The 16497-nt window shown below is 43.3% G+C and overlaps 1 protein-coding gene across 3 annotated transcripts in view; it reads left to right on the forward strand.

Moving 5' to 3' along the window:
* The window catches only part of TSPAN12 (tetraspanin 12), an 86104-nt gene that overhangs the window by 43878 nt on the left and 25729 nt on the right, over positions 1-16497 (forward strand). The gene's annotated exons all lie outside the window — the stretch shown is intronic.

A 16497-nucleotide genomic window follows, 5' to 3' on the forward strand; every position in this document is an offset into this window, starting at 1 on the left:
TACAGCACCAAACCAAGATTTTATAGTTCTCTTTTTCAAAAAAACAGACTTGAAAATAAAAGCCAGTAGAGCTAGGTAGATAATGGTGGTCATTCTCCCTTTACAGGAACAATAGATCTGTCTTTTATATTGCTTATTTCCTCTTAACTAGACTTTCCAGTGTTTTACCTAATAGAATTGCAGCCAGTAATTCCAGTAAGAGACGACTTAAGAAGCAGCAATGGATAAAAGATGCTATCAGTTTCAGGTAGTTCAGGCTTCAAGGAATTGTTAAGCTTCCATTTAATTCAATGAGACTTTGAGCACAGATCGCCTATCAGTTTGGCTCTTTGCCAAATAATCTGGCTTCCTGTTTGGTGAATGCTATATATACAGAGATTCTGGTTCTTAAATACTTAGTTTTGTATTAGGTGGCTGGGGCATTCTGGTTGGAGGAAAACACTTGCCCATCATAAAGTTAAGATGTTTGCAGGAAGAATTTCATCACAGATTTTTTCTGTCATCTGATCCATTTGTAATGTATTTCGTTTCTGTAGCTTTAGGGGGTCGTTTTTATTTTGAAATAAAATGCAAATCTCCTGCTTCTCCTCCTCCGTATTTGCAAAAATCTCTCGCTATGTGAAAGAGCTCTTAAATATTCCATTTCAGCTTGACATCAAAGACACATGGGTGCCTGATATCACTTTCTAAAAAGCTAGCCATGCAATCTTATACATGCCTATCTGGAAATTATTCGTTGTTTCCAGTAGCGCTTTCTGCCAGGAAAGTAGGGTGCTGCCTCAGAGACAGTTCAGAGAGGCAGGGGGATCTCACGACTAGATGGGCAAGGCTTCAGGCAGGATTTCTGTCCCTCTCATAAAGACTTCCACTAATTTTTAATTGACAAAGAAAGCAGAAACACCAAGATATTAGTAGGCATATACCTTGAAAAACTCCAATTTTTCCTCTTGGAGGTCATGGAAGCAGTGAAGCTGGTCTGAATAATAATAATAATAATAATAATAATAATAATAATAATTTATTATTTGTACCCCGCCCATCTGGCTGGGTTTTCCCAGCCACTCTCTTTGACATCTGATGGGAGGGTGTTCCACAGGGCGGGTACCACTACCGAGAAGGCCCTCTGCCTGGTTCCCTGTAGCTTTGCATCTCGCAATGAGGGAACTGCCAGAAGGCCCTTGGCGCTGGACCTCAGCGTCCGGGCAGAACGATGGGGGTGGAGACGCTCCTTCAGGTATACTGGGCCGAGGCCATTAGATGAGGAACAGGCAACTTCTATGGCATGGAGAAGATGGCAGATCCATCGGAACATAAGAGGAGCCTAGTGGTTCAGGCCAATGGCCCATCTAGTCCAGCATCTTGTTCTCACAGTTGCCACTGGTGAACCAGTAAGCAGGATTTGAGTGCAAGAGCCCTCACCCCTCCTGTGGTTTCCAGCAGCTAGTGTTCATAAGCATTGCTGCCTCTAGCTCCATCCCAGCCATGACACCACCACAGATAGGCTCCAGTTGTCAGAAATGGGCTTCTTACTTTTCATGGGACTTGCACTGAACTGCAGATGGGACATCACCTGCTTGTGGCCACAGAGCAAGGGATTTCAAATGCTGTGGGTGCCCTGTGCAAGTTGGCAGGATGACCCCAGGGGCCTCTGCACTATTGCAAAGACACCTGTTTCATCTCTGTTTACTATGTGCATGGGAAGTAACTCCTTGACCATCAAGGAGTCCCTTGGACTCACCCGGCATCTGGTGCAAAGTGATGTTCTTGAGATCTTTCCTCCTCACCGGCCTGGGAAGATGGGAATAAGAGAGGGGACCACAATTGCAACAGGGGTGACCAGGTGTGGCTCACAGACCATCTGGCCATCCCTTGATTAGATCACATTGATCTATCTGGATGAATGAGCAGGGAGAGGTCCTGGAGCTAAACACCAGGAGCAGCTCACTGGGGGAGGTGGAGCCTCACAACTGCCTCCAAGGAGTGTAGTCGCTTCTGTTTACCGGTGTTAGACGAATTTTAAGGTCATATATATATATATATATGAGATAAATGTTCATAACTGCATATATAAACCACATGTCTGAAACCCCACAGAAAAAGTCCTGTAACCATTTTGTCCCTCCCAAATTGACCTCAAATATTTCTCTGCAAGGTCAAAGGAAAATGGAACAGCCTCTCCATTGTCTTTTTGTTCACAAATTACTATCATCATCATCATCATCATCATCATCATCTGACTAGAGTCCCATTGACTTCAGCTGGAAATATGTCAATCTAGGCATATATATTTTTTTACATCTCAAAATTTTCAGAAGAGTTCAGCCTTGGAAAAAGAAGCAGGAACACCATCAGAGCACAGTGCTGTGGTGAAAGGGGTGTAAAGACCTGGACACAAAAGGTTGGATACCCTGGATTCTTTTGAACAAAGCAGTTCATCTCCACTGGCTCAGGAACTAAGTATTTATCATTACAAAAGACTGGCCAGGCTCCCCAGGTAATCCAATCAAGTGACCATTAACAGGTAACCTTCCACAAAGGAGATAAACAGCACCCTTAGATTTCTGTTGTAGACCACCTCTTCTGAGATGTATGTATGATGTTTCTGGGGATGGTCTTGGACTCCAGGGCGGGCAATTTAAAATGTCTATATAAGGGCGGGCACACCTTTGTTCTCGATCCTCCTCTGTCCTCCTGCGTGTGAGGGGAGCATCCTGTTGCAACAGCTTTAATAAAGATCAGGCTTACTAGCTGCTTTGCTTCTCAATATTCTCTGGTTGGCCTCTGTTATTTTCTCCTACCAATAGGGAACCCACGTAAGGACTCTATACAGGCTCTTGGATACCCCATAAGGGAACAAGGGCAGGTTTTGTTTACAACACCAGGGAAGAGAGAAGAGCAAAGCAGCAGCAAGAATGGGACTGCACAAACACACCAGCAGGAGCTTCATTAGCTCAGCTGGTATCCAACACAGCTCCAACACTGTGACTCCATTGCTGGGAGGTTATTGCTCAACTTTACTTACAAGCTGTTGCTGCTAAATACAGTTAATTAACAAATTTTCTAAGCACCAGCTGATCTAGCACATAGCTTCATTTAGTTGAAGTCTTTTGTGTCCATAGCTGATCTGAGCTCTTATAGTTCTCACAAGAAAATTCTCTGTAGTCCATGAGCCAGTATGGACGCAGGTGGTGCTCTGGTCTAAACCACTGTGCCTCTTGGGCTTGCCGATCAGAAGGTCAGCGGTTCAAATCCCTGCGATGGGGTGAGCTCCCGTTGCTCTGTCCCAGCTTCTGCCAACCTAGCAGCTCGAAAGCACGCCAGTGCAACTAGATAAATAGGTACTGCTGTGGCGGGAAGGTAAACGGCGTTTCCGTGCACTCTGGCTTCCGTCACGGTGTTCCGTTGCACCAGTAGCAATTTAGTCATGCTGGCCACATGACCCGGAAATCTGTCTGTGTACAAACGCCAGTTCCCTCAGCCTGAAAGTGGGATGAGCGCCACAACACCATAGTCGCCTTTGTCTGGACTTAACCCTCCAGGGTTACCTTTTTTACCACAGGGGTGGACTGAATATTGACCACAGTTCACTGCTGGAAGACTGGTTAATTTCAGGTGGACCCACTGGAACTTGATGGGTGGAAAAAAGTCAGAGGTGACTATTTTGGCTACACATGGCTTTGTTACCAGTGAATAGGACATGGGAACAGAAAAACGTGCAGGAAAAGTTGGACACATTAAATGCTTAATAACTTTCAGATCTATGTTGGTCTCTTGCTGAAAAGCCAACATGGGGTTGGGTTTGACTTTAGTCATATTCAGAATAGACCCATTGAAATAAAGGAACATGACTAATTTAGGTCCTTTAATTTCATTGGGTCTACTGCGATCAAAACTTAGGTGAATACAACCCATAGCATCTTGCAGTGTCGACTAACAAATGTATTGTGATACAAGCATGTGGATTGGAGCCCACATTCTAAGAATCAATGGTTAATGTCGTCTAAAGAGGGACCATGGTTTCTGACCATTAATTTTTAACCTTTCTTCAGTTCCAGGTACGTGAGTCTATGACTCATCCATGGTTTGAAAAATGTGTTCTTCACATGCTCAGAGGCACTTTTTATTGCAGTTACACAAACTACAGGGCCGAGCCTTGGCTCAGATTCAGCCTTGAATATGCCAAGATTGTAAGAAGTAATTTCCACAAATGTCTACTGTCTCTTGAAATTCTTTTATCATCTTGGTTAGCCAATAAAAACACACTATGTCATTATTTGACAAAAATACGACCGTGAAGCTGGTGGAATTTTAAAAAAAGAAGAAGTAAGAAAATAGGCTTTTGTTACAGCCAGCCGAAGCATGGGCCAGAATTATTGCTTTCCTGTGGATTTGTATCTATATAACAAAGAAAATCTGTTAGGAATATATCTCTGAGCTGACGGCACAAATCTCTTTACTAATAGCTTTTATCGGAAAAATGGCAGAAAAATAAATATTGTTTGGCAGATAAGCACTGGAAGGCTCTCACTGCACAGCCAAATGATTTGTATTTTAACATTTGCTTAACACAGTCATGCATGGTGCAATGAATCTATAAACTGGCTTGTCCCTCTCTACCTAAGCCAGACCAAAATGTGTAAGATCTTGGTTTAACAATGATTAAGTTCCTTTATGACTGAATAAAGTTGTGCAGATAGAACCAAACAGGTTGTGGCAGCTGATAAGATTCCCAGATTTGGTAGCAGAAGATGAATAGCTAGCATTCATGACCTGTAGGTGAACTGGCGTTTCGTGCCATTTTAACTCCTAGAATACTTCTCTCCCCATCACATTTTTAATATGGATGCAACTTTTTCAGTTTGTCCATTAACACACCCACACACAGACCGTGGACTGGGTTGGGCCCTCAGAAGTAGCTCATACATCAAAAGTACAAAGAAGTCATAGTAGCTGGAAATATGTGGTTGCAGACCCTCCAAGTGCCCCTATTTTCCAGTGACAGTCCTGAATTTACAGAAGCCTTCTAGGTTTCTGATTTGATCCCGGACTGTCCCACTTTTCCATAGGACATCCCTATTTTCATTGGAAAAATGCTGGAGAGTATGGAGTTATCCAACCCCTGAGCCAAGGAGATAAGTAACTGTACAATCGTAGGGAAGTTTTTTTAAAAAAAAGTTTATTGTTTTGTTATGGTTTTATATGTATTGGGGGCCGCCCAGAGTGTCTGGGACAACCCAGTCAGAAGGGTGGGGTAGTAGTAGTAGAAGTAATATTGAATAGGACGTCCCTATTTCCATTGGAGAAATGTTGGAGGGTATGTGGTTGCAGTCTGAAGGCATCAGTGCTGAGTTCTGCATATATTGTGGGAAGACTCTTCCCTCTTCTGAAAGAACCCACACAACATCATCCACACAAGAGGAATTTTCTTGATGCTCAAACCTGTGCCTCTAAATTGCCCTTTGAGATGAGCCTCCCTGTTCTGGCTCTTCTGGGATGAGCCTCCTCTCTTTCCTCCTCCTTCCATACGATACAAGAGTCCATATAATGTTCATCAGTTGCACAAGCAAACAAATGGAGTTTGCTACCAAAAGCAACAACTGTACTTTGCTTTGTTGCTAAGGCTGGCAGTTCTTCTTCTTGTTGTTGTTGTTGTTGTTGTTGTTCTTCTTCTTCTTCTTCTTCTTCTTCTTCTTCTTCTTCTTCTTCTTCTTCTTCTTCTTCTTCTTCTTCCCAGTTACTTCTCTCAATAGCTTCAGGCCTTTAATCTCTCCTTTTCACTTTCAAGGCCGTCCCCATGCCTCTTACTAGAGGCTCCAGAAGGACTGTGAGCGTTGTTTTTGTCTTTTTGGCATAATAACACAGACCTGAAAGTTGCAGGTCCTTTTCAGTCATGTACGATCAAGAGGCTTCCTCCATAATTGCAAGGACTTGAAAGGCCACTTTCTCGTAATGAAAATGAGTTCATCACAAGGTTTCAACCCTGTCTCTTAAGCTCAGGTGCCATCGAATGAAGCTGATTGGCAGGAATTTGGGGCAATCAGAAGCACCACTTAACACGCTATTGTAATTAACTTATGAAATTCGCTTCAAGATGTAGTGTTGACCGGTTACTTAGACCGGTTGCTTAGACGGCCTTTAAAGGGGGATTATACAAATTCAATAGTTGCTGTTCATGGGGGTGGGGTGGGGCTAAATGGAGCCTTGTGATTCAGCGACAACATGTCTCTAAATACCAACTGCTAAGGAGCAACAACAGCAGAGAGCGATTGCCTTCATGTCCGGCTTGTAAATTTCCCTGAAGTGGCTGTATTGCCATTGTGAAAACCCTGATCCAATCAGGGCTATTACATTTGCAGTGTGTGACCTAGCCTCCCAGGTAACTCTTAGTTTCATGGCACAATTGTGTGATAGTTTGCGGTGGTAGCTGTCAGATATGACACTCACAAGCTATAGGCCATCCTGTTTATGGGGATCAACCATGGATCTGCATCGCATCGCATGGGCCAGCCATGGGTGGTGCTGGCCACTAATAATAATAATAATAATAATAATAATAATAATAATAATAATAATAAATAGTAGTAGTAGTAGTAGTACCATGCCAATCTGACTGGGTTGCCCCATCTACTCTGGGCGGCTCCCAACAAATATAAAAGCATAATAAACATTTAAAATTTCCCTATATAAGGCTGCCTTCAGATGTCTTCTAAAAGTCAGATACAGTGGTACCTCGATTTAAGAACAGCCCAGTTTAAGAACAGTTTGGTTTACAAACTCCGCAAAACCGGAAATAGTGTCTTGGTTGGAGAACTTTACCTCAGTCTAAGATCGGAATCCGAACAGTGGATGGTCACTGGCGGCGGGAGGCCTCATTAGAGAAAGCGTGCCTTGGTTTAAGAACAGTTTCGGTTTAAGAATGGTTTTCTGGAACGGATTAAGTTCGTAAACCGAGGTACCACTGTAGTTGTTTGTTTCCTTGACATCTGATGGGATGGCATTCCACAGGGCGGGCACCACTACTGAGAAGGCCCTCTGTCTGGTTCCCTGTAACTTCACTTCTTGCCCTGAGGGAACGGCCAGAAGGACCTTGGAGCTGGATCTCAGTGTCCGGGCTGAATGATGGGGGTGGAGATGCTCCTTCAGGTAAAGAAGAACCACATCATTTTGACTCCTAGCACTACAGTTTCTCACACGTTGCCTTCTAGCAGAGGAAGTGAGGCAAAACCTCTTCCCCCTAATATTTACCTTAATCTCCTGGAGTGCTTTGGTCACCTACACTTTGGGGTTTAGGTATTTAGGGGAGTTGGTGTCCGGCATGAAGGAATGCAGTCGCCACCTAAGTACAAAATTAAGAGTCCACCAGCTGCTCCATTACCTTGTACAAATATTGACACTGGACTTCGATTATTTGCTAAATGGGAGTGTTTCAATATATCACTCAATAGCCAATCAGTATGAGCAGCAAAAAATATAAACAACTGACAGAGATTTAGCGTTAAGGTCTGCAGAGAACCAGGCGTGACAGAGACTGGGATTCATCCCTGCTGGATTACCGGCTTTTAATCAGCTTTTTTTGTATTTTGGGGTGGCCAGGGCTGAATGTTTCAGCAAGGAGAGTATGCGCAATCCTCTTTTTTGAATTGCTTTCAAAATGTATAGCAGCAGCACTTTAAATACTTATATGGTCCCTTTTGCTTTCTTTGCAATCGCGTTCTGCAGAGTCCCACATCTCAGGAGGTATTTAACACTTCAGCTCAGAATAAAGCATGTAGTTCTAGCGTATGGCTAGAGAGTCTGCACATTCAGTTTTCAGATATATTTCCCCTCGTTTGCTGCCTCTTCTATCTAGCTTTAAAAACACTGAAAAATCTATGAGGGAAAAAGACACATAAGGGGCATTTTGTTATCTTGCTTTCAGACCAAAATTGAACAATTGAAAGTTTTTTAACAAGTTTAATAGCAGCCAGCTAGTTTCACACTGCTGCAAGTATGACACTGGCTCAGTGCTTCTATTACCTTAGCCATAGTTAAGTGTAAACTATGGTTTGTTGCATCGCCTGTGTTTTAAAGAAACATAGTTTGCTGAACCAAGTCTTGCCTCAGAAAAGCATGGATAGAGAAACAGAAGCAACTCTGCTGTGTGACAGCGGAACAGACTTCCACGAGAGGTGGTGGACTCTCCTTCCTTGGAGATGTAAAAGCAGAGGTTGGACGGCCATCTGTCCATAGCTGTCAACATTTCCCCCTTTTTAAGGGAAATTCCCTTATTTTGAATAGGATTTGGGATCTCTTAGAATTGTGTGATACTGTGTTTCTGTGGTTTCCTCGGCGCTAATGCAATGCTAAACCATGGCTTTTTAAAAAGCCTGGCGAACTTTTCCTTCAGATGAGTTTAGAGCCTTTCTTGTCCTTTGAGCTCTTCTGAGAGCTGTTTATTCAAGCAGTCTTGCTTTTCCTCTGTTATCAGATGTGCAAGGAGCCTGCCCCTTCCTTCAGTTACCCTTTCCCTCCCCAACCCTCTGCTGGGGTAGCAAGTCCCAGAAATGCTGCCTTTTCCTTCCTCCCATGCTGAGGCCTAAGTTGCTGTGGACAATCTTGCCCACAGCCTAGCAGACCTCTTTGTTTTCCCCCTGTTACTTCTTCTCCACCCTTGCTCTCTGTCAGGCTTCAGGGAATCGACTTCCTCCCGCCCCCCCTTTGGCAGTAGATAAGCAGAACAAAGGAAAGGAGTCTTTTTACCAGTTAGAAACTTTAATGATCACAGCAAGAGAACAAAGAATCCATTTTCTAGGAATGGTGGTGCTCCCAATTAAAGGTTTCACCCACTTCCTCCCTAGTCACTCACGTCACTAGTCACTACTGCGTCTTGTACCCTGAGCTCGTAACCACTGTGCTTTCTGTTCAGCTCTTCTTGACCTTGGGCTGAGCGGATGAATGCTTTCCAGAGACAGTGAATCTGTTAACCCTCTCTCTCCCAGTGTTACTTCTCCTAGCTGTCCCCCTTCCAGTATTTCCCAGCTTCTGCCTTCTGAACTATGCCCCTCTGCAAACCACTGTTCCAAATCTATACTGTCCTCCTGCTCCTGGGGAGATTCAGTATCCTGATCAGGAGCAGAGGGAGGGGGAGGTTCCTACCATTTCTCCTCAGTGCAGACCTTCTCAGCACGGTCCCTGACATCCCCTCCCTAAATGTGCTGCAGGGCACACCTTTATCCAGGTTGAGCACTCTTCCTTCTCCTCCCCCAGGGCTGCCTTGCCTGGCTTCTTCTGGTTTTTTGACTCCTGCCAGCAGCTGCCTATCAGGCTGACAGCTTGGGCAGGGAGCTGATGGTGCCAGCTGCTCCTGACACTCTTTTGCTGTTTAATCACGTTGGCTCCCAGACTCGTTTCTTCTAATAAAGATAGCCCTGTGCTTAACTGTTGCTCACAATAGCAATGCACTTGAATGCAGAAATTTCGATGATCAGGATCTCCTGAGAGTTGCAGGGGCCACAGGAAGGCCTGGGATATGTCTGGAGGGGTGGGGTGGGCTTCCTGTGGAATATCGGAGGAAGCTGAGTGAAGACAGCTTGTCCGTGAGCCCTCTAGCAGCTTTTCCACAGGTGGGCTATACTGAGAGGCTATGCTCTAGAGCAGCGCTTCCCAAACTTGGACTACAACTCCCATCGTCCCTAGCTAGCAGGACCAGTGGTTAGGGATGATGGGATTTAGAATCATAGAATCATAGAGTTGGAAGAGACCACAAGGGCCATCGAGTCCAACCCCCTGCCAAGCAGGAAACACCATCAGAGCACTCCTGACATATGGTTGTCAAGCCTCTGCTTAAAGACCTCCAAAGAAGGAGACTCCACCACACTCCTTGGCAGCAAATTCCACTGTCGAACAGCTCTTACTGTCAGGAAGTTCTTCCTAATATTTAGGTGGAATCTTCTTTCTTGTAGTTTGGATCCATTGCTCCGTGTCCGCTTCTCTGGAGCAGCAGAAAACAACCTTTCTCCCTCCTCTATGTGACATCTTTTTATATATTTGAACATGGCTATCATATCACCCCTTAACCTCCTCTTCTCCAGGCTAAATATGCCCAGCTCCCTTAGCCGTTCCTCATAAGGCATTGTTTCCAGGCCTTTGACCATTTTGGTTGTCCTCCTCTGGACACGTTCCAGTTTGTCAGTGTCCTTCTTTAACTGTGGTGCCCAGAACTGGATACAGTACTCCAGGTGAGGTCTGACCAGGTGAGGTCTGTCTGTTTTTGTAGTCCAAAAACAGCTGGAGACCCGGGTTTGGCCAACCCTGCTCTACAGCATTAATGGCATACCTGTGGATGTGGTTAGACTTCAGCTCCCATTATCTCTGATTGTTGGCAATGCCGGCTGATGGGAACTGGAGTCCAAGAAGCAACTGACGAGCTGTAGGTTCCTCACCCAAACCCCAGAGCCATGCTACCTTCCATGTACTAGGTTCATCGTACCCACTAGGTTCTTCCCCAAGGTTCTTCCAATATCTTATTGAGGTGACATAAGAAGTACAGTTGTTAGACGGTTTATGTGGCAAAGTTCCTAGTTCACCAGGAACGTGCTTCCTAGAAGGTCATATTTGACTTCCAAATGCGCCAGTGGGTTTCTTTGCTCAAGAGAATTCCACATGGCATTCTCAAAATGCTGCATCAAGGCCACGTCTTATGCTTGATCAGCCTAATGGAGGAGTATCTGCTTGTTCCTGTCAATGCTGCATATTCCTACTCTTACAGAAAGGGTGAGCAATTCGTGACACAACTTCCATACTTATTGACCAGTGGACTACAGGTTTCTTTGCTTTGCTTTTAAGCTGTGGCAGTCACCCCCTCCGCAGGGCTCTCCCCCTCTAACCTTGAGGATTATTTGCCAAGATGCCAAATAATGGGAGGATAGCACGGCACTATCTTGACATCCATGTATGTCTATATCTAGGGGCCCTGTTGCATCCATGGGACCGTGGTTTCCTCACCATCACCTGCAAGCTCTCACTTTGCTCAGGAAAACTCACCTTTCCTCTCATTCACTTTCTGTTCGAACCATCTGAAATGATGTTTCACTTGTATTTGATCGTGTGGGAATAAACTGATAAGCACATGGCATTTATTGTCTTTGAAATGGTAATGTGGAGAAGGAATGAAGTCTGCATTGAAAACACACACATGCACAACCCAAAAAGAATAATGATATTGGAAAGCTGTTACTTTTAAATTACAAGGAAACTCAGAAGGGAGGGATTTGAGGAAGTCAATCAAGATGTTTAAAAAGTTGGATTTGTGAAGAATTAAGTTTGTTATTATTGTCTATTTGTTTATTGTTCCCCCCTTTTCCCTCTCCCTTTTCCCTTCTTTTTCCTTTCTCTCTCTCCCCCCCCCCCCCCCGCCCTCTCTCTTCTTCTCCTTTTCCTTTTCTGTTTTTGTATATTAATCTGCTTTGTGGTTTGTGTTATTATGGCAGAAAAATCTAATAATTAAAAAAAAAAAAAAAGAATAGTGCCACATTCAGGGGAAACCTGAGAAAATTAACACACTCCGCAGAACATTTGGGGCTTTAAAAAAACCAACAATTTAGCAGTAATGTGAATCTTCACACCCCATGTACTGGCAAACAATAAGGGGGGTCATTTAGTTTCATCCTGATTTCCCTGAAGTCAACAGCTACATTTCAATTTGCTTGACCTAAGTCCACCCTTTTGCTTTGATCATATCTGTCATGAAGAGGATTTATTTTTAAAGACCTAACGACATTCATTCCATTTCTAAAATAGTTTGTCTTCCCAGCTGAGGAAACGCCCTTTTATTGGCATGCAAACGGGAAAAGCTGAGTTTCATCACTCCGGGATTTTGATAAGGGTAGCCGAAAAGAAGTGTGCCCTGAGGAATTCATTCCCCATTATTTGGGATGCTTTTCCCGGATTTAATCAGAGTTTTAAAAGAGCAGCTTCCAGAGTGATCTTTGGGCCGCCTCTCATCACGCTTCGTTGGGTTGTATCTATGATCTGAGCAGCAGAAGCCATCGGCTACAAAGGCAGGAACTTTTCTGTTTCCTGCTTGGCAGGGGGTTGGACTCGATGACCCTTGTGGTCTCTTCCAACTCTATGATTCTATGATTCTTGGCTCTCATCTTCTCCTTTTGAGTTCCCTTTGCAAATTGAGTGTTCTGCTGGGGGTCATGAGATGCTTCCGAGGGTACAGGCCGATGTCTGGATTGCTTGTTTCTCGGAAGAAAACTGGTAGCCAGTAGAAAATGCTGCACTTTCTCGTAACATTTATTGTCGTTTATATGTATATATATATTTGTACACTTTGTGGATGTGTTCTACACAAGCTAGCGGTAAATAAATTTTCATATAAATAGAATAAAATAAAAGATTAACAGTTTCAGAATAACAAAGTGTTTTGTAGAGACAAAAAGTAATACAATGATTCCTAGAAATAACAATAATAGCTGTTATAATTGTTTGATTTATATACCGCTTGCATGACAAAATGGCATCTGAGCGGTTTACAAGTATAAATTTAGTTATAAAATCCAAACATAAACCCCTGTAATGTGAGAGTGCCTGAACTATTCTTGACATTCTCCCAGGCACCAACCAATCTTCTTTCTCTCTTTCTTGAGCCAGAATCTCCCACCTACAATCTCACCTGTTGTTTCTGGGAAGTGTGTTTTGACTGCTTGTTGCAAACATTGTGTCGATTCCTTGCTTGCTGTAGATCAGTGTTTTGCAACTTTGTGTTTTCAGCTGTTTTTGGACTACAATTCCCATCATCCCTGACCACTGGTCCTGCTAGCTAGGGATGATGGGAGTTGTAGTTCAAAAACAGCTAGAGACCCAAGTTAGGGAAACACTGCTGTAGAGGCACAAAATACAGTGGTACCTCGGGTTACATATGCTTCAGGTTACATACGCTTCAGGTTACAGACTCCGCTAACCCAGAAATAGTGCTTCAGGTTAAGAACTTTGCTTCAGGATGAGAACAGAAATCGTGCTCTGGCGGCGCGGCAGCAGCAGGAGGCCCCATTAGCTAAAGTGGTGCTTCAGGTTAAGAACAGTTTCAGGTTAAGAATGGACCTCCGGAACGAATTAAGTACTTAACCCGAGGTACCACTGTAATGCATTGTACACATTCCATTTTATCTTCTCCTCTCCCCCCTGTCTTTTTAACAGTATTTAAAAGCTATCTGCGTTAAAAGCTATTCAGAAACTTTCTGAAAACCTGTTGTAAGGCAGAAAGCCATTTACACACACACACACACACACACACACACACACACACACAGTGTTGCTTCAGCTGTGAAACATTTAATGGCATTCAGAAAAAAAGGAAATGTTGGAATTAAACCAATATATTGAGTGCAGAAGAAGTGGCTGAACGGTTGCATGTGTAGCATTTTCTATTTCCACGCCCGGCATTCCTTGCACCATTACCTGAAACATGATGGCAGAGTCGATCCGTACGACACACTGTATGCATGTTCGTTATTTATTAGAGCGGTGAAAGGGAATAAATTAATAACAGCGGAAGACGCATCCTGACAAATGATTAATTGGTTTTCTAGCAACGTTGTAACTTTGACAGAAGAGAGAAAATAGGAAACACTTTCGCAAAGGGAAAGACCCATAAAATGCTTTTTTTAGAACAACAACAACATTTCCCAAGAGCAACGTTTCCCCCACTTCTTGACTGTAAATAACCTGCACATTCTCTCTCAGGGTTGAGGAAACTGCCCAAAGGCACATTTTCTTATAGGCGACTTTCTGAAAGCCATAAGGCAGTGATGGGGCAGAGCAACAGGTGAGACTTACCTTTGTAAAGTCACATGTTTCCTATATACAGCCACCTCTCTTTTTTTAAAAAAAATATTTGGTTTTTCAAATTAAAATTTTACAGAGATATATCAAACATAAATCATAAAGACAAGATTCCAAGGAATCTCTTGGACTTCCATCCTCCCCTTTGTGGGTCCTATTATTAATATCCTCCTGCATCTTTTATGATGATGCAAATCTTTTACATCTTCATTGTGTCCAGAATTCACCCTTAACCTACAAGTGATATTCTAATCCTACTAACGATTTTAACTGTTTACAATGGTTATAAATTTTCCCCTTCCTTATTTAAATTTTGGTCTTCCTGATTTCTGATTCTTCCGGTCATTTAAGCCCTTCCAGCGTAGTCCATCAACTTCATCCTCCATTCTTCTCTGGCAGGAACTTTATCATCTTTCCATCTCTGGGCCAATAACATCTGTGCAGCTGTGGTTGCATACATAGTCTTTTCTGCTCCCTTGGGATTTCGGCACCCAGCCACCTCATCCAGGGGTCAGCAAACCTTTTCAACAGGGGGCTGGTCCTCTGTCCCTCAGACCTTGTGGTGGGGCCGGATTATATTTTTTTTGGGGGGGGGAATGAATGAATTCCTATGCTCCACAAATAACCCAGAGATTTTAAATAAAAGGACACATTCTACTCATGTAAAAACACGCTGATTCCTGGACAGTCCATGGGCCAGATTTAGAAGGCGATTGGGTTGGATCCATCCCCCGGGCCTTAGTTTGCCTACCCATGTCATAAACCTATATAGCCAAAAGGGTAGCATTATCACTGTTCAATGATGCATTGACTCGAGGAGGGCACAGAACATGACCTTTGATGGATGCAATCTGAGGATAGGGGTTGTGGCCTGGGAAGAATCCCAAGGGGACCCAAGTAGGGCACATTTGGCGTCTGTTCCTGAGGTTCCTCACCTCATTCTACCCCCTCTGCAACCATTTCTCAGAAACTTGAGTTCCCCGAACCAGGTCTGCCACTGACCAAAGTAGCCGCCTATTCTGTGAAATACCTCGGACCATTTTAGCAAGCTGTACTCTTGTTCGGTGGTGAGCTGCAGTGCAGTTGGAGGTGGAGCAGTGTGGAGGCTTAATGGAAGGATGGGCCCAAAGCCGCTGCTGCCATAGCGACTGTGAATGGCTGTGCCACTTGCAAAGTGTGTTTCCTTGACCCAAACTGTTCAAAGCGGGCATGTGTGACTGGGTAAATCAGTCATAGAATCATAGAATCATAGAGTTGGAAGAGACCACAAGGGCCATCGAGTCCAACCCCCTGCCAAGCAGGAAACACCATCAGAGCACTCCTGACATATAGTTGTCAAGCCTCTGCTTAAAGACCTCCGAAGAAGGAGACTCCACCACACTCCTTGGCAGCAAATTCCACTGTCGAACAGCTCTTACTGTCAGGAAGTTCTTCCTAATGTTTAGGTGGAATCTTCTGCAGTCATAGGCCTGCAGCCTGAATACGAGAGATTCCTTGTTTTTGTTGGTCCCTGGTCGTTCTGACGCCAATAACAAATTTGTATGTGTTTGAATTTCAGTAACAAATGAGAAAGCAATGCTTCTCTCCCTCTGTCGTGTGCAAACATCTCCTATTAATAAGCCCTAAGACAAGAAATGCTTGATTCATGCCCATCTTCCAATTAAAGCTTGCCGACTGAAATCTCCTGGCGCTGTGACTGAACCGGAAGGTGCCAGGAATTATTTCTTCTATATCCACCCTATAAGTCGATGTGGTTACCAAACCACAAAGGTTGCATTTTTAAACACCTTTTTTAAACAACTGATATAGCTGTGGATCAGCACTCACTTTAACTATTTGCTTACTGGGTGACCTTAAATAAGACCCACTGCCTATGATAGCGACCAAATAGCTTTCTGTAGGTTTCCTGAAAGGACACATGGGAAACACTTCGAACGCTCAGATGTGCTGTATATATGCCAAACTGTGGTTGCTACCAATAATATTCCTCCTAGTGTGTCGTTCGTCACGTCAGTGCGATTTGTGGGGTAGTGGCTAGAGTAGCAAGGCTCCCCCCCCCCCGAAATAACAGTATGGTAAACCAGCTTTGATTTACTACATGGTAATGTATGCCACAACAGCAGCAAGAATACTTATTGCAAAGTATTGGAAGACACAAGATCTACCCACCCGGGAAGAATAGCAGATGAAGCTGATGGACTACATGGAATTGGCGGAAATGACTGGCAGAATCCGAGACCAGGGAGAAGAGTCGGTGGAAGAAGATTGGAAAAAATTTAAAGTATATTTACAGAAATATTGCAAAATTAATGAATGTTAGAAGAATACTGGAATGAAGTTATATGGTTTTAGCAGAAATGTTATAAAGAACTAAGCAAAAACTGATTGTTAATGGGCCAAAGTGGAAAATTTAAAGTTAGATTGTGTTAAGATAAATTATGGAACAAAAAATTGAGAAAGATGGAAAGGATTTGCTGAAATAGCTAATTGAACTTTTATTTTCGATGTATTGTCTGTTAAATTTTTTATTGTTTTTTTCCTTTCCCCCCTCTTTTTTCTGTAACTATTAAACCTCTAATAAATATTATTATTTTTAAAAATGTTATTTTTAAAAAATAATTATTAATTAAAAATATTATTTTTTAAAAAAAATGATTTACTACATGGTAA

This window comes from Podarcis tiliguerta, assembly GCF_965153285.1.
Source record: "Podarcis tiliguerta genome assembly, chromosome: 10".
Lineage (NCBI taxonomy): Eukaryota > Metazoa > Chordata > Lepidosauria > Squamata > Lacertidae > Podarcis > Podarcis tiliguerta.